General features: G+C 45.5%; 1 protein-coding gene across 3 annotated transcripts in view; it reads right to left on the bottom strand.

Moving 5' to 3' along the window:
* Window positions 1-16826, bottom strand: part of LOC128686481 (cuticle collagen 1) — a 77406-nt gene extending 60580 nt beyond the window's left edge. For all 3 annotated transcript variants that reach the window (XM_053773428.2, XM_053773429.2, XM_053773430.2), the window contains exon 1: window positions 16710-16826. The gene's annotated coding sequence lies outside the window, so the exon portion shown is untranslated. The remainder of the gene's footprint in view (window positions 1-16709) is intronic.
* Window positions 16827-19994: the final 3168 nt, after the last annotated feature.

Genomic DNA, 19994 nt, shown 5'->3' with positions numbered 1-19994 from the left:
CCATGACCTGACCATGCTAGTACTGACCCATGACCTGACCATGCTAGTACTGACCCATGACCTGACCATGCTAGTACTGACCCATGACCTGACCATGCTAGTACTAACCCATGACCTGACCATGCTAGTACTGACCCATGACCTGACCATACTAGTACTGACCCATGACCTGACCATGCTAGTACTGACCCATGACCTGACCATGCTAGTACTGACCCATGACCTGACCACCCATGACCTGACCATACTGCTAGTACTACTGACCCATGACCTGACCATGCTAGTACTGACCCATGACCTGACCATACTAGTACTGACCCATGACCTGACCATGCTAGTACTGACCCATGACCTGACCATACTAGTACTGACCCATGACCTGACCATGCTAGTACTGACCCATGACCTGACCATGACCTGACCATGCTAGTACTGACCCTAGTACTGACCTATGACCTGACCATGCTAGTACTGACCCATGACCTGACCATGCTAGTACTGACCCATGACCTGACCATGCTAGTACTGACCCATGACCTGACCATGCTAGTACTGACCCATGACCTGACCATGCTAGTACTGACCCATGACCTGACCATGCTAGTACTGACCCATGACCTGACCATGCTAGTACTGACCCATGACCTGACCATGCTAGTACTGACCCATGACCTGACCATACTAGTACTGACCCATGACCTGACCAAGCTTGCAGATCGAGCAATATAACAGAGAAACAAGTGGCACAACAGTAAAATAACAGGAAACAGATATCTATGCTCTGGCCACATTCACTGACCATATAATTGGACATAATTATGTGTCTGAACATTCATCAACCGGACAAAAATTGAATTACTCAACATTCGCATATTTAACAGTTGTTCATTAATGTATATTGTTCACTTGTTATGCCGCCGGTGTTCACTTGTTATGCCGCCGGTGTTCACTTGTTATGCCGCCGGTGTTCACTTGTTATGCCGCCGGTGTTCACTTGTTATGCCGCCGGTGTTCACTTGTTATGCCGCCGGTGTTCACTTGTTTTGCCGCCGGTGTTCACTTGTTATGCCGCCGGTGTTCACTTGTTATGCCGCCGGTGTTCACTTGTTATGCCGCCGGTGTTCACTTGTTATGCCGCCGGTGTTCACTTGGCGCCTATAATGCCGAAATTATACGAGGATAAATAGTTTACTACCTTTGTGGCCTAGTTAATATGACTAGTTTCTTTGTTGCCTAGTAATATGCCTAGTTTCTTTGTTGCCTAGTTAATATGCCTAGTTTCTTTGTGGCCTAGTTAATATGCCTAGTTTCTTTGTTGCCTAGTTAATATGCCTAGTTTCTTTTTGTAGTTAATATGCCTAGTTCCTTTGTTGCCTAGTAATATGCCTAGTTTCTTTGTTGCCTAGTTAATATGCCTAGTTGCCTAGTTTCTTTGTTGCCTAGTTAATATGCCTAGTTTCTTTGTTGCCTAGTTAATATGCCTAGTTCCTTTGTTGCCTAGTTAATATGCCTAGTTTCTTTGTTGCCTAGTTAATATGCCTAGTTTCTTTGTGGCCTAGTTAATATGCCTAGTTCCTTTGTTGCCTAGTTAATATGCCTAGTTTCTTTGTTGCCTAGTTAATATGCCTAGTTTCTTTGTGGCCTAGTTAATTTAGTTTCTTTGTGGCCTAGTTAATATGCCTAGTTCCTTTGTTGCCTAGTTAATATGCCTAGTTTCTTTGTGGCCTAGTTAATATGCCTAGTTTCTTTGTGGCCTAGTTAATATGCCTAGTTTCTTTGTGGCCTAGTTAATATGCCTAGTTTCTTTGTTGCCTAGTTAATATGCCTAGTTCCTTTGTTGCCTAGTTAATATGCCTAGTTTCTTTGTGGCCTAGTTAATATGCCTAGTTTCTTTGTGGCCTAGTTAATATGCCTAGTTCCTTTGTTGCCTAGTTAATATGCCTAGTTTCTTTGTGGCCTAGTTAATATGCCTAGTTTCTTTGTTGCCTAGTTAATATGCCTAGTTCCTTTGTTGCCTAGTTAATATGCCTAGTTCCTTTGTTGCCTAGTTAATATGCCTAGTTCCTTTGTTGCCTAGTTAATATGCCTAGTTCCTTTGTTGCCTAGTTAATATGCCTAGTTTCTTTGTGGCCTAGTTAATATGCCTAGTTTCTGTGTTGCCTAGTTAATATGCCTAGTTCCTTTGTTGCCTAGTTTCTTTGTGGCCTAGTTAATATGCCTAGTTCCTTTGTTGCCTAGTTAATATGCCTAGTTTCTTTGTGGCCTAGTTAATATGCCTAGTTCCTTTGTTGCCTAGTTAATATGCCTAGTTAATATGCCTAGTTTCTTTGTGGCCTAGTTAATATGCCTAGTTCCTTTGTTGCCTAGTTAATATGCCTAGTTTCTTTGTTGCCTAGTTTCTTTGTGGCCTAGTTAATATGCCTAGTTCCTTTGTTGCCTAGTTTCTTTGTGGCTTAGTTAATATGCCTAGTTTCTTTGTTGCCTAGTTAATATGCCTAGTTCGTTTCTGGTCTAGTTAATATGCCTAGTTCCTTTGTTTGTTGCCTAGTTAATATGCCTAGTTCCCTTGTTGCCTAGTTAATATGCCTAGTTCCCTTGTTGCCTAGTTCCTTTGTTTGTTGCCTAGTTAATATGCCTAGTTCCTTTGTTGCCTAGTTAATATGCCTAGTTCCTGCGTTTGTGGCCTAGTTAATTTGCCCAGTTCCTTGTTTGAGGCCTAGTTAATATGCCTAGTTCCTTTGTTTGTTGCCTAGTTAATATGTCTAGTTCCTTTGTTTGTTGCCTAGTTAATATGCCTAGTTCCTTTGTTTGTTGCCTAGTTAATTTGCCTAGTTCCTTGTTTGTGGCCTAGTTAATATGCCTAGTTCCTTTGTTTGTGGCCTAGTTAATGTGCTTAGTTCATTTTGTTTGTTGCCTAGTTAATATGCGTAGTTCCTTTGTTTGTTGCCTAGTTAATATGTCTAGTTCCTTTGTTTGTTGCCTAGTTAATATGCCTAGTTCCTTTGTTTGTTGCCTAGTTAATTTGCCTAGTTCCTTGTTTGTGGCCTAGTTAATATGCCTAGTTCCTTTGTTTGTGGCCTAGTTAATGTGCTTAGTTCATTTTGTTTGTTGCCTAGTTAATATGCCTAGTTCCTTTGTTTGTGGCCTAGTTAATATGCCTAGTTCCTTTGTTTGTGGCCTAGTTAATGTACTTAGTTCCTTCGTAGATGAATGGTTCAGAGAAACAACAAGTTGATAAATTAGACACATGTGCAACACTCGGGTATCTTTAATGAGGAAACGTTTCGCCACACAGTGGCTTCATCAGTCCATACAAAGGAGAATGGTGAAGAACAGGAGGAGATTGAAGCAATCAGTCCCTCAGCCTTAAGTCGATGTGATCAGTCCATCAATCTTGGGATCTTAATACAGGGAATTCTTCACTTGCCTAACACTTGGTCACGACCTACGACCACACTGGACAAATGTGACACCACCTTTACAGGTGACGGAAAAGAATAACAGAGCGGCTAAAAGAGGTCAATATATCTGAAATGCGTAGGGAGACACTGGTCAGAGAAATAGCAAACATCAAACTTAAGCTAAAGGAATCTTATAGGAGTCAGGAATCGCGGGAAGAACTAAAAGCCATAAATGAAATCGAAAGAAACCCAAAGTATTTCTTCTCCTATGCCAAATCAAAGTCGAGAACAACGTCCAGTATTGGGCCCCTACTTAAACAAGATGGGTCCTACACAGATGACAGCAAGGAAACGAGTGAGCTACTCAAGTCCCAATATGACTCAGTTTTTAGCAAGCCGCTAACCAGACTGAGAGTCGAAGATCAAAATGATTTTTTTATGAGCCACAAAATTTGATTAACACAAGCCTATCCGATGTTATCCTGACGCCAAATGACTTCGAACAGGCGATAAATGACATGCCCATGCACTCTGCCCCAGGGCCAGACTCGTGGAACTCCATGTTCATCAAGAACTGCAAGAAGCCCCTATCACGAGCCTTTTCCATCCTATGGAGAGGGAGCATGGACACGGGGGTCGTCCCACAGTTACTAAAACAACAGACATAGCCCCACTCCACAAAGGGGGCAGTAAAGCAACAGCAAAGAACTACAGACCAATAGCACTAACATCCCATATCATAAAAATCTTTGAAAGGGTCCTAAGAAGCCAGATCACCACCCATCTAGAAACCCATCAGTTACACAACCCAGGGCAACATGGGTTTAGAACAGGTCGCTCCTGTCTGTCTCAACTATTGGATCACTACGACAAGGTCCTATATGCACTAGAAGACAAAAAGAATGCAGATGTAATATATACAGACTTTGCAAAAGCCTTCGACAAGTGTGACCATGGCGTAATAGCGCACAAAATGCGTGCTAAAGGAATAACAGGAAAAGTCGGTCAATGGATCAATAATTTCCTCACTAACAGAACACAGAGAGTAGTCGTCAACAGAGTAAAGTCCGAGGCAGCTACGGTGAAAAGCTCTGTTCCACAAGGCACAGTACTCGCTCCCATCTTGTTCCTCATTCTCATATCCGACATAGACAAGGATGTCAGCCACAGCACCGCGTCTTCCTTTGCAGATGACACCCGAATCTGCATGACAGTGTCTTCCATTGCAGACACTGCAAGGCTCCAGGCGGACATCAACCAAATCTTTCAGTGGGCTGCAGAAAACAATATGAAGTTCAACGATGAGAAATTTCAATTACTCAGATATGGTAAACACGAGGAAATTAAATCTTCATCAGAGTATAAAACAAATTCTGGCCACAAAATAGAGCGAAACACCAAAGTCAAAGACCTGGGAGTGATCATGTCGGAGGATCTCACCTTCAAGTACCATAACATTGTATCAATCGCATCTGCTAGAAATATGACAGGATGGATAATGAGAACCTTTAAAACTAGGGAGGCCAAGCCCATGATGACACTCTTCAGGTCACTTGTTCTATCTAGGCTGGAATATTGCTGCACACTAACAGGACCTTTCAAGGCAGGTGAAATTGCTGACCTAGAAAATGTACAGAGAACCTTCACGGCGCGCATAACGGAGATAAAACACCTCAATTACTGGGAGCGCTTGAGGTTCCTAAACCTGTATTCCCTGGAACGCAGGAGGGAGAGATACATGATTATATACACCTGGAAAATCCTAGAGGGACTAGTACCGAACTTGCACACGAAAATCACTCACTACTAAAGCAAAAGACCTGGCAGACGATGCAACATCCCCCCAATGAAAAGCAGGGGTGTCACTAGCACGTTAAGAGACCATACAATAAGTGTCAGGGGCCCGAGACTGTTCAACTGCCTCCCAGCATACATAAGGGGGATTACCAACAGACCCCTGGCAGTCTTCAAGCTGGCACTGGACAAGCACCTAAAGTCGGTTCCTGACCAGCCGGGCTGTGGCTCGTACGTTGGTTTGCGTGCAGCCAGCAGTAACAGCCTGGTTGATCAGGCTCTGATCCACCAGGAGGCCTGGTCACAGACCGGGCCGCGCGGGCGTTGACCCCCGGAACTCTCTCCAGGTAAACTCCAGGTAAACCTACGACTGCTGTACCTCTCCTGTCTACAGTATATAAGCTACTTCTTCGAACATATGCTGTATTCTTTTCAAGATTGATAGACTGATTACATTGCCTCAAGGTTGAGGGACTGATTACCTCAAACTCCTCCTGTTCTTCACCATTCTCCTTTGTATGGACTGATGAAGCCACTGTGTGGCGAAACGTTTCCTCATTAAAGATACCCGAGTGTTGTGTATGTGTCTAATTTATCACCTAGTTCCTTTGTCTGAGGCCTAGTTAATGTACCTAGTTACTTCGTTTGAGGCCTAGTTAATGTACCTAGTTACTTTGTTTGTGGCCTAGTTAATGTGCCTAGTTCCTGGAGCTAATTACAGAGACTAACAGTGTTGCTGTAGTGTTGACACTCATTGTTATTACTGTTAGCACTACTGTTGTGACGCTACTGTTGTGACGCTACTGTTGTTGATACCAATGTTGTTGCCACTTCCGTTAGCACTACTTTTATTGACAATACTGTTAACACAACTGTTAACACTACTAGTGTTGTCACTACTGTTGTTAACACTACTAGTGTTGTCACTACTGTTGTTAACACTACTAGTGTTGTCACTACTGTTGTTAACACTACTAGTGTTGTCACTACTGTTAACACTACTAGTGTTGTCACTACTGTTAACACTACTAGTGTTGTCACTACAGTTAACACTACTAGTGTTGTCACTACTGTTAACACTACTAGTGTTGTCACTACTGTTAACACTACTAGTGTTGTCACTACTGTTAACACTACTAGTGTTGTCACTACTATTAACACTACTAGTGTTGTCACTACTGTTAACGCTACTAGTGTTGTCACTACTGTTAACGCTACTAGTGTTGTCACTACTGTTAACGCTACTAGTGTTGTCACTACTGTTAACACTACTAGTGTTGTCACTACTGTTAACACTACTAGTGTTGTCACTACTGTTAACACTACTAGTGTTGTCACTACTGTTAACACTACTAGTGTTGTCACTGTTAACACTACTAGTGTTGTCACTACTGTTAACGCTACTAGTGTTGTCACTACTGTTAACGCTACTAGTGTTGTCACTACTGTTAACGCTACTAGTGTTGTCACTACTGTTAACGCTACTAGTGTTGTCACTACTGTTAACACTACTAGTGTTGTCACTACTGTTAACACTACTAGTGTTGTCACTGTTAACACTACTAGTGTTGTCACTGTTAACACTACTAGTGTTGTCACTACTGTTGTTAACACTACTAGTGTTGTCACTACTGTTGTTAACACTACTAGTGTTGTCACTACTGTTAACACTACTAGTGTAGTCACTACTGTTAACACTACTAGTGTTGTCACTACTGTTAACACTACTAGTGTTGTCACTACTGTTAACACTACTAGTGTTGTCGCTACTGTTAACACTACTAGTGTTGTCACTACTGTTAACACTAATAGTGTTGTCACTACTGTTAACACTAATAGTGTTGTCACTACTGTTAACACTAATAGTGGTCACTACTGTTAACACTACTAGTGTTGTCACTACTGTTAACACTACTAGTGTTGTCACTACTGTTAACACTAATAGTGTTGTCACTATTGTTAACACTAATAGTGTTGTCACTACTGTTAACACTAATAGTGGTCACTACTGTTAACACTAATAGTGTTGTCACTACTGTTAACACTACTAGTGTTGTCACTACTGTTAACACTACTAGTGTTGTCACTACTGTTAACACTAATAGTGTTGTCACTACTGTTAACACTACTAGTGTTGTACTGTTAACACTACTAGTGTTGTCACTACTGTTAACACTACTAGTGTTGTCACTACTGTTAACACTACTAGTGTTGTCACTACTGTTAACACTAATAGTGTTGTCACTACTGTTAACACTACTAGTGTTGTCACTACTGTTAACACTACTAGTGTTGTCACTACTGTTAACACTAATAGTGTTGTCACTACTGTTAACACTACTAGTGTTGTCACTACTGTTAACACTACTAGTGTTGTCACTACTGTTAACACTACTAGTGTTGTCACTACTGTTAACACTACTAGTGTTGTCACTACTGTTAACACTACTAGTGTTGTCACTACTGTTAACACTACTAGTGTTGTCACTACTGTTAACACTACTAGTGTTGTCACTACTGTTAACACTACTAGTGTTGTCACTACTGTTAACACTACTAGTGTTGTCACTACTGTTAACACTACTAGTGTTGTTACTACTGTTAACACTACTATTGTCACTACTGTTGTCACTACTGTTAACACAACAGTAGTGACAACACTAGTAAACACTGCTAGTGTTGTCACTACTGTTAACACTACGAGTGTTGTCACTACTGTTAACACTACTAGTGTTGTCACTAATGTTAACACTACTAGTGTTGTCACTAATGTTAACACTACTAGTGTTGTCACTACTGTTAACACTACTAGTGTTGTCACTACTGTTAACACTACTAGTGTTGTCACTACTGTTAACACTACTAGTGTTGTCACTACTGTTAACACTACGAGTGTTGTCACTACTGTTAACACTACTAGTGTTGTCACTAATGTTAACACTACTAGTGTTGTCACTACTGTTAACACTACTAGTGTTGTCGCTACTGTTAACACTACTAGTGTTGTCACTACTGTTAACACTACTAGTGTTGTCACTACTGTTAACACTACTAGTGTTGTCACGACGTCATTAGTCCCTCACCCTTGAAGACGACGTCATTAGTCCCTCACCCTTGAAGACGACGTTATTAGTCCCTCACCCTTGAAGATGACGTCATTAGTCCCTCACCCTTGAAGACGACGTCATTAGTCCCTCACCCTTGAAGACGACGTCATTCGTCTCTCACCCTTGAAGACGACGTCATTCGTCCCTCACCCTTGAAGACGACGTCATTAGTCCCTCACCCTTGAAGACGACGTCATTAGTCCCTCACCCTTGAAGACGACGTCATTAGTCCCTCACCCTTGAAGACGACGTCATTAGTCCCTCACCCTTGAAGACGACGTCATTAGACCCTCACCCTTGAAGACGACGTCATTAGTCCCTCACCCTTGAAGACGACGTCATTAGTCCCTCACCCTTGAAGACGACGTCATTAGTCCCTCACCCTTGAAGACGTCATTAGTCCCTCACCCTTGAAGACGTCATTAGTCCCTCACCCTTGAAGACGTCATTAGTCCCTCACCCTTGAAGACGACGTCATTAGTCCCTCACCCTTGAAGACGACGTCATTAGTCCCTCACCCTTGAAGACGACGTCATTAGTCCCTCACCCTTGAAGACGACGTCATTAGTCCCTCACCCTTGAAGACGACGTCATTAGTCCCTCACCCTTGAAGACGACGTCATTAGTCCCTCACCCTTGAAGACGACGTCATTAGTCCCTCACCCTTGAAGACGACGTCATTAGTCCCTCACCCTTGAAGACGACGTCATTAGTCCCTCACCCTTGAAGACGACGTCATTAGTCCCTCACCCTTGAAGACGACGTCATTAGTCCCTCACCCTTGAAGACGACGTCATTAGTCCCTCACCCTTGAAGACGACGTCATTAGTCCCGTCAGTCCCTCCCTTGAAGACGACGTCATTAGTCCCTCACCCTTGAAGACGACGTCATTAGTCCCTCACCCTTGAAGACGACGTCATTAGTCCCTCACCCTTGAAGACGACGTCATTAGTCCCTCACCCTTGAAGACGACGTCATTAGTCCCTCACCCTTGAAGACGACGTCATTAGTCCCTCACCCTTGAAGACGACGTCATTAGTCCCTCACCCTTGAAGACGACGTCATTAGTCCCTCACCCTTGAAGACGACGTCATTAGTCCCTCACCCTTGAAGACGACGTCATTAGTCCCTCACCCTTGAAGACGACGTCATTAGTCCCTCACCCTTGAAGACGACGAAGCTAATCCCTCACTTGAAGACGTCATTAGTCCCTCACCCTTGAAGACGTCATTAGTCCCTCACCCTTGAAGACGACGTCATTAGTCCCTCACCCTTGAAGACGACGTCATTAGTCCCTCACCCTTGAAGACGACGTCATTAGTCCCTCACCCTTGATTAGTCCCTCACGACGTCATTAGTCCCTCACCCTTGAAGACGACGTCATTAGTCCCTCACCCTTGAAGACGACGATTAGTCCCTCACCCGACGTCATTAGTCCCTCACCCTTGATTAGTCCCTAACCCTTGAAGACGACGTCATTAGTCCCTCACCCTTGAAGACGACGTCATTAGTCCCTCACCCTTGAAGACGTCATTAGTCCCTCACCCTTGAAGACGACGTCATTAGTCCCTCACCCTTGAAGACGACGTCATTAGTCCCTCACCCTTGAAGACGACGTCATTAGTCCCTCACCCTTGAAGACGACGTCATTAGTCCCTCACCCTTGAAGACGACGTCATTAGTCCCTCACCCTTGAAGACGACGTCATTAGTCCCTCACCCTTGAAGACGACGTCATTAGTCCCTCACCCTTGAAGACGACGTCATTAGTCCCTCACCCTTGAAGACGACGTCATTAGTCCCTCACCCTTGAAGACGACGTCATTAGTCCCTCACCCTTGAAGACGACGTCATTAGTCCCTCACCCTTGAAGACGACGTCATTAGTCCCTCACCCTTGAAGACGACGTCATTAGTCCCTCACCCTTGAAGACGACGTCATTAGTCCCTCACCCTTGAAGACGACGTCATTAGTCCCTCACCCTTGAAGACGACGTCATTAGTCCCTCACCCTTGAAGACGACGTCATTAGTCCCTCACCCTTGAAGACGACGTCATTAGTCCCTCACCCTTGAAGACGACGTCATTAGTCCCTCACCCTTGAAGACGACGTCATTAGTCCCTCACCCTTGAAGACGACGTCATTAGTCCCTCACCCTTGAAGACGACGTCATTAGCTAATCCCTCACCCTTGAAGACGACGTCATTCCCTCACCCTTGAAGACGACGTCATTAGTCCCTCACCCTTGAAGACGACGTCATTAGTCCCTCACCCTTGAAGACGACGTCATTAGTCCCTCACCCTTGAAGACGACGTCATTAGTCCCTCACCCTTGAAGACGACGTCATTAGTCCCTCACCCTTGAAGACGACGTCATTAGTCCCTCACCCTTGAAGACGACGTCATTAGTCCCTCACCCTTGAAGACGACGTCATTAGTCCCTCACCCTTGAAGACGACGTCATTAGTCCCTCACCCTTGAAGACGACGTCATTAGTCCCTCACCCTTGAAGACGACGTCATTAGTCCCTCACCCTTGAAGACGACGTCATTAGTCCCTCACCCTTGAAGACGACGTCATTAGTCCCTCACCCTTGAAGACGACGTCATTAGTCCCTCACCCTTGAAGACGACGTCATTAGTCCCTCACCCTTGAAGACGACGTCATTAGTCCCTCACCCTTGAAGACGACGTCATTAGTCCCTCACCCTTGAAGACGACGTCATTAGTCCCTCACCCTTGAAGACGACGTCATTAGTCCCTCACCCTTGAAGACGACGTCATTAGTCCCTCACTTGATGACTACGTCATTAGTCCCTCACCCTTGAAGACGACGTCATTAGTCCCTCACCCTTGAAGACGACGTCATTAGTCCCTCACCCTTGAAGACGACGTCATTAGTCCCTCACCCTTGAAGACGACGTCATTAGTCCCTCACCCTTGAAGACGACGTCATTAGTCCCTCACCCTTGAAGACGACGTCATTAGTCCCTCACCCTTGAAGACGACGTCATTAGTCCCTCACCCTTGAAGACGACGTCATTAGTCCCTCACCCTTGAAGACGACGTCATTAGTCCCTCACCCTTGAAGACGACGTCATTAGTCCCTCACCCTTGAAGACGACGTCATTAGTCCCTCACCCTTGAAGACGACGTCATTAGTCCCTCACCCTTGTCAAGACGTCATTAGTCCCTCACCCTTGAAGACGACGTCATTAGTCCCTCACCCTTGAAGACGACGTCATTAGTCCCTCACCCTTGAAGACGACGTCATTAGTCCCTCACCCGACGTCATTAGTCCCTCACCCTTGAAGACGACGTCATTAGTCCCTCACCCTTGAAGACGTCATTAGTCCCTCACCCTTGAAGACGACGTCATTAGTCCCTCACCCTTGAAGACGACGTCATTAGTCCCTCACCCTTGAAGACGACGTCATTAGTCCCTCACCCTTGAAGACGACGTCATTAGTCCCTCACCCTTGAAGACGACGTCATTAGTCCCTCACCCTTGAAGACGACGTCATTAGTCCCTCACCCTTGAAGACGTCATTAGTCCCTCACCCTTGAAGACGTCATTAGTCCCTCACCCTTGAAGACGACGTCATTAGTCCCTCACCCTTGAAGACGTCATTAGTCCCTCACCCTTGAAGACGACGTCATTAGTCCCTCACCCTTGAAGACGTCATTAGCTAATCCCTCACCCTTGACGACGTCATTAGTCTCTCACCCTTGAAGACGACGTCATTAGTCCCTCACCCTTGAAGACTACGTCATTAGTCCCTCACTTTTGAAGACGACGTCATTAGCTAATCCCTCACCCTTGAAGACGACGTCATTAGTCCCTCACCCTTGAAGACGACGTCATTAGTCCCTCACCCTTGAAGACGACGTCATTAGTCCCTCACCCTTGAAGACGACGTCATTAGTCCCTCACCCTTGAAGACGACGTCATTAGTCCCTCACCCTTGAAGACGTCATTAGTCCCTCACCCTTGAAGACGTCATTAGTCCCTCACCCTTGAAGACGACGTCATTAGTCCCTCACCCTTGAAGACGATGTCATTAGTCCCTCCCCCTTGAAGACGACGTCATTAGTCCCTCACCCTTGAAGACGACGTCATTAGTCCCTCACCCTTGAAGACGACGTCATTAGTCCCTCACCCTTGAAGACGACGTCATTAGTCCCTCACCCTTGAAGACGTCATTAGTCCCTCACCCTTGAAGACGACGTCATTAGTCCCTCACCCTTGAAGACGACGTCATTAGTCCCTCACCCTTGAAGACGACGTCATTAGTCCCTCACCCTTGAAGACGACGTCATTAGTCCCTCACCCTTGAAGACGTCATTAGTCCCTCACCCTTGAAGACGTCATTAGTCCCTCACCCTTGAAGACGTCATTAGTCCCTCACCCTTGAAGACGTCATTAGTCCCTCACCCTTGAAGACGACGTCATTAGTCCCTCACCCTTGAAGACGACGTCATTAGTCCCTCACCCTTGAAGACGACGTCATTAGTCCCTCACCCTTGAAGACGACGTCATTAGTCCCTCACCCTTGAAGACGACGTCATTAGTCCCTCACCCTTGAAGACGACGTCATTAGTCCCTCACCCTTGAAGACGACGTTATTAGCTAATCCCTCACCCTTGAAGACGTCATTAGTCCCTCACCCTTGAAGACGACGTCATTAGTCCCTCACCCTTGAAGACGACGTCATTAGCTAATCCCTCACCCTTGAAGACGACGTCATTAGTCCCTCACCCTTGAAGACGACGTCATTAGTCCCTCACCCTTGAAGACGACGTCATTAGTCCCTCACCCTTGAAGACGACGTCATTAGTCCCTCACCCTTGAAGACGTCATTAGCTAATCCCTCACCCTTGAAGACGACGTCATTAGTCTCTCACCCTTGAAGACGACGTCATTAGTCCCTCACCCTTGAAGACGACGTCATTAGCTAATCCCTCACCCTTGAAGACGACGTCATTAGTCCCTCACCCTTGAAGACTACGTCATTAGTCCCTCACCCTTGAAGACGACGTCATTAGCTAATCCCTCACCCTTGAAGACGACGTCATTAGTCTCTCACCCTTGAAGACGACGTCATTAGTCCCTCACCCTTGAAGACGACGTCATTAGTCCCTCACCCTTGAAGACGACGTCATTAGTCCCTCACCCTTGAAGACGACGTCATTAGTCCCTCACCCTTGAAGACGACGTCTTTAGTCCCTCACCCTTGAAGACGACGTCATTAGTCCCTCACCCTTGAAGACGACGTCATTAGTCCCTCACCCTTGAAGACGACGTCATTAGTCCCTCACCCTTGACGACGTCATTAGTCCCTCACCCTTGAAGACGTCATTAGTCCCTCACCCTTGAAGACGACGTCATTAGTCCCTCACCCTTGAAGACGACGTCATTAGTCCCTCACCCTTGAAGACGACGTCATTAGTCCCTCACCCTTGAAGACGACGTCATTAGTCCCTCACCCTTGAAGACGACGTCATTAGTCCCTCACCCTTGAAGACGACGTCATTAGTCCCTCACCCTTGAAGACGACGTCATTAGTCCCTCACCCTTGAAGACGACGTCATTAGTCCCTCACCCTTGAAGACGTAGTGTAGGTGAGACGTTGCAGATAAAGATACCTAACTGTTGCACATGTTCAGTATACTGTTGTTCACACTACTGTTCACTGTACTGTTGTTCACACTACTGTTCACTATACTGTTAACACTACTGTTCACTATACTGTTGTTCACACTACTGTTCACTATACTGTTCACACTACTGTTCACTATACTGTTGTTCACACTACTGTTCACTGTACTGTTAACACTACTGTTCACTATACTGTTAACACTACTGTTCACTATACTGTTCACACTACTGTTCACTATACTGTTCACTATACTGTTCACACTACTGTTCACTATACTGTTCACTATACTGTTCACTATACTGTTGTTCACACTACTGTTCACTATACTGTTGTTCACACTACTGTTCACTATACTGTTGTTCACACTACTGTTCACTATACTGTTGCTCACACTACTGTTCACTGTACTGTTGCTGATACTGTTCACTATGCTGTTGTTCACACTACTGTTCACTATACTGTTGTTCACACTACTGTTGTTCACACCACTGTTCACTATACTGTTGCTGATACTGTTCACTATACTGTTGCTCACACTACTGTTCACTGTACTGTTGTTCACTATACTGTTGTTCACACCACTGTTCACTATACTGTTGCTGATACTGTTCGCTATATTGTTCACACTACTGTTCACTGTACTGTTGTTCACACTACTGTTCACTATACTGTTGTTCACACCACTGTTCACTATACTGTTGCTGATACTGTTCACTATACTGTTGCTCACACTACTGTTCACTGTACTGTTGTTCACACTACTGTTCACTAGTGTTCACACTACTGTTCACTATATTGTTCACACTGTTCACTTTACTGTTCACACTAGTGTTCACTATACTTTTCTTCACACTACTATTCACCCTGTTCACTATACTGTTCACACTGCTGTTCACTATACTGTTGTTCATACTACGGTCCAATATACTGTCCTTCACACTACTGTTCACTATACTGTTCTTCACGCTGTTCATTATACTGTTCACACTGCTGTTCACTATACTGTTCATACGACCGATGTTCACTATACTGTTCTTCACACTACTGTTCACTACACTGTTCACACTGTAGTTCACTATACTGTTGTTCATACGACCGGTGTTCACTATACTGTTGTTCAAACTACTGTTCACTATACTGATGCTCATACTACCAGTGTTCACTATTTTCACATTTCTGTTCACATCACCGGTGTACACATCACTGGTGTACGCATCACCGGTGTTCACATCACTGGTGTACACATCACCTGTTTACACATCACTGGTGTTCACATAACCTGTGTACACGTCATAGTGTTCACATGACTGGTGTTCACATCACCGTGTACACATGACTGGTGTTCACATCACTGTGTACACACATGACTGGTGTTCACATCACTGTGTACACACATGACTGGTGTTCACATCACTGTGTACACACATGACTGGTGTTCACATCACTGTGTACACACATGACTGGTGTTCACATCACTGTGTACACACATGACTGGTGTTCACATCACTGTGTACACACATGACTGGTGTTCACATCACTGTGTACACACATGACTGGTGTTCACATCACTGTGTACACACATGACTGGTGTTCACATCACTGTGTACACACATGACTGGTGTTATCACTTGTGTTCACATCACCTGTGTACACATCACTGGTGTTCACATCACTTGTGTACACATCACCGGTGTTCACATCACCTGTGTACACATCACTGGTGTTCACATCACCTGTGTACACATCACTGGTGTTCACATCACTTGTGTACATATCACCAGTATTCACATCACCTGTGCACCCATCACTGGTGTTCACATCACTTGTATACCCATCACTGGTGTTCACATCACCTCTGTATCCATCACTGGTGTTCACATCTGTGTACCCATCACTGGTGTTCACATCACCTCTGTATCCATCACTGGTGTTCACATCTGTGTACCCATCACTGGTGTTCACATCATCTGTGTACCCATCACTGGTTTTCACATTATCTGTGTACCCATCACTTGTGTTCACATCACCTGTGTACTCATTATTAGTGTTCACATCACCTGTGTACCCGTTACTGGTGTTCACATCACCTTTGTACACATCACTGGTATTCCCATCACCTGTGTATCCATCACTGGTGTACACATCACCTGTGTACCCATTACTGATGTTCGCATCAACTGTATACACATCACTGGTGTTCACATCACCTGTGTACACACCACTGGTGTTCACATCACCTTTGTACACATCACTGGTTTTCACATCACCTGTGTACACATCACATTCACATGACCTGTGGACACATCACTGGTGTTCACATGACTGGTGTTCACATCACCACAGTACTCATGTGAGCCACAGTACTCATGTGAGCCACAGCACTCACGTGAGCCACAGCACTCATGTGAGCCACAGTACTCATGTGAGCCACAGTACTCATTATAAGAGCCAAAGCAGTCATAATGTAAGAGCCACAGAGGGCATTCAACAACATACACTGGGGAAGGGAGAGAAAATTCTCCACAATAGAGTTTTGAAAGGGCAGATGCTCATGTCTGGGATTAGTTTAGTTATCCAGAAGTGTCTACCCCTGACTTCATGACTACACTGCAGAATGGCGAGTATGTTCAGTGAGTTATACAGCTCATGAACAGTCCTACAAGGACAAAATACTGTAGAAAAATCATGGGAGAGAGAGAGACAGACAGAGAGACAGACAGACAGACAGAGACAGAGATGGTGTACTTACCTAGTGGTAGTAGATGGAGAGCTGGTGAGGCTGCAGTCTTGGTGGTGACTGGTGCTTCTGTCTGTGGAGGGACGTGTACTGCCCACTCTCTCTCTCACACTCACACACATACACACAAAGACACACAGACACACACAAAGAACACACGCGTACACACACACATTCAAACAAATTCATATACAAAACATACACGTACGCACACACACACACAAAGCCAGGAGCTATGACTCGACCCCTGAAACAACAAATAGGTGAGTATAAATAGGTGAGTACACACACACACACACACACACACACACACACACACACACACACACACACACACACACACACACACACACACACACACACCTCTTGGGACCAGCGATCATGTGGTTTTAAGCTTCGAATACACAGTAGAGCTACAAGTGGAAGGGGAAGCAGGAAGGCCAGGACGAATGAAGCCAAACTACAAGAAAGGGGACTACACAGGAATCAGGAATTTCCTCAACGGGGTTCAGTGGGACAGAGAACTGGCAGGGAAGCCAGTTAATGAGATGATGGAATATGTAACAACCATGTGCAAGGAGGCTGAGGAGAGGTTTGTACCCAAGGGTAACAGGAATAATGAAAAAGCCAGGATGAGCCCATGGTTCACCCAAAGGTGCAGGGAGGCAAAAACCAAGTGTGCTAGGGAATGGAAGAAATATAGAAGGCAAAGGACCCAGGAGAATAAGGAGAGCAGTCATAGAGCCAGAAACGAATATGCACAGATAAGAAGGGAGGCTCAACGACATAGCAGCGAAAGCCAAATCTGACCTGAAACTGTTATACAACCACATCAGGAGGAAAACAAAAGTCAAGGACCAGGTAATCAGGCTAAGGAAGGAAGGAGGAGAGACAACAAGAAATAACCGTGAATTTTGTGAGGAACTCAAGAAAAGATTCAAAGAAGTGTTCACAGAGGAGACAGAAGGGGCTCCAGAAAGACAGAGGTGGGGCACACCAAGTGCTGGACACAGTGCACACAACCGAGGAAGAAGTGAAGAGGCTTCTGAGTGAGCTAGATACCTCAAAGGCAATGGGGCCAGATAACATCTCCCCATGGGTCCTGAGAGAGGGAGCAGAGGCGCTATGTGTACCCCTAACAACAATATTCAATACATCTATCGAAACAGGGAGATTGCCTGAGGCATGGAAGACAGCAAATGTAGTCCCAATCTTTAAAAAAGGAGACAGACACGAAGCACTAAACTACAAACCAGTGTCACTGACATGTATAGTATGCAAAATCATGGAGAAGATTATCAGGAGAAGAGTGGTAGAACACCTAGAAAAGAATGATCTCATCAACAGCAGCCAACATGGTTTCAGGGACGGGAAATCATGTGTCACAAACCTACTGGAGTTCTATGATATGGTGACAGCAGTAAGACAAGAGAGAGGGGTGGGTGGATTGCATATTCTTGCACTGCAAGACGGCGTTTGACAGTTCCACACAAGAGATTAGTACAAAAACTGGAGGACCAAGCAGGGATAACAGGGAAGGCACTACAATGGAGCAGGGAATACTTGTCAGGAAGACAGCAGCGAGTCATGGTACGTGGCGAGGTGTCAGAGTGGGCACCTGTGACGAGCGGGGTCCCACAGGGGTCAGTCCTAGGACCAGTGCTGTTTCTGGTATTTGTGAATGACATGACGGAAAGAATAGACTCTGAGGTGTCCTTGTTTGCAGATGACGAAGCTGATGAGAAGAATTCACTCGATCGAAGACCAGGAAGAACTACAAAGGGATCTGGACAGGCTGCAGACCTGGTCCAGCAATTGGCTCCTGGAGTTCAATCCCACCAAGTGCAAAGTCATGAAGATTGGGGAAGGGCAAAGAAGACCGCAGACGGAGTACAGTCTAGGGGGCCAGAGACTACAAACCTCACTCAAGGAAAAAGATCTTGGGGTGAGTATAACACCAGGCACATCTGAAGCGCACATCAACCAAATAACGGCTGCAGCATATGGGCGCCTAGCAAACCTCAGAACAGCATTCCGACACCTCAATAAGGAATCGTTCAGGACCCTGTAAACCTTGTACGTTAGGCCCATATTGGAGTATGCGGCACCAGTTTGGAACCCACACCTAGCCAAGCACTTAAAGAAAATAGAGAAAGTGCAAAGGTTTGCAACAAGACTAGTCCCAGAGCTAAGAGGTATGTCCTACGAGGAGAGGTTAAGGGAAATCAACCTGACGACACTGGAGGACAGGAGAGATAGGGAGGACATGATAACGACATACAAAATACTGAGAGGAATTGACAAGGTGGACAAAGACTGGATGTTCCAGAGATTGGACACAGTAACACGGGGACACAGTTGGAAGTTGAAGACACAGATGAATCACAGGGATGTTAGGAAGTATTTCTTCAGTCACAGAGTAGTCAGTAAGTGGAATAGTTTGGGAAGCGATGCAGTGGAGGCAGGATCCATACATAGCTTTAAGCCGAGGTATGATAAAGCTCACGGTTCAGGGAGAGTGACCTAGTAGCGACCAGTGAAGAGGAGGGGCCAGGAACTCGGACTCGACCCCTGCAACCTCAACTAGGTGAGTACAACTAGGCGAGTACACACACACACACACACACACACACACACACGCACGCGCGCGCGCGCGCGACACAGTTCCTCACAGGAGACTGGTGCAGAAGTTAGAGGATCAGGCGTGTATAACAGGAAGGGCGCTGCAATGGATCAGAGAATACCTGACAGGGAGGCAACAGCGAGTCATGGTACTTGATCAGGTATCACAGTGGTCACCTGTGACGAGCGGGGTCCCACAGGGGTCGGTCCTAGGACCAATGCTATTTCTGGTATATGTGAATGACATGATGGAAGGGATAGACTCAGAAGTGTCCCTGTTCGCAGATGATGTGAAGTTAATGAGGAGAATTAAATCAGACGAGGATCAGGCAGGAGTTCAAAGAGACCTGGGCAGGCTGGAAGCCTGGTCCAGCAACTGGCTTCTCGAATTTAACCCCGCCAAATGCAAAGTCATAAAGATCGGGGAAGGGCAAAGAAGACCGCAGACGGAGTATAGGCTAGGTGGCCAAAGACTGCAAACCTCGCTCAAGGAGAAAGATCTTGGGGCGAGTATAACACCGAACACGTCTTCGGAAGCACACATCAACCAGATAACTGCTGCAGCATATGGGTGCTTGGCAAACCTGAGAATAGCGTTCCGATACCTTAGTAAGGAATCGTTCAAGACACTGTACACCGTGTACGTCAGGCCCATACTGGAGTATGCAGCACCTG

The sequence above is a fragment of the Cherax quadricarinatus genome, chromosome 17 (genome assembly GCF_038502225.1).
Source record: "Cherax quadricarinatus isolate ZL_2023a chromosome 17, ASM3850222v1, whole genome shotgun sequence".
Taxonomy (NCBI): domain Eukaryota; kingdom Metazoa; phylum Arthropoda; class Malacostraca; order Decapoda; family Parastacidae; genus Cherax; species Cherax quadricarinatus.
The sequence above is the reverse complement of the archived record's forward strand: the minus strand, read 5'-3'. Positions and strand labels throughout refer to the sequence as shown.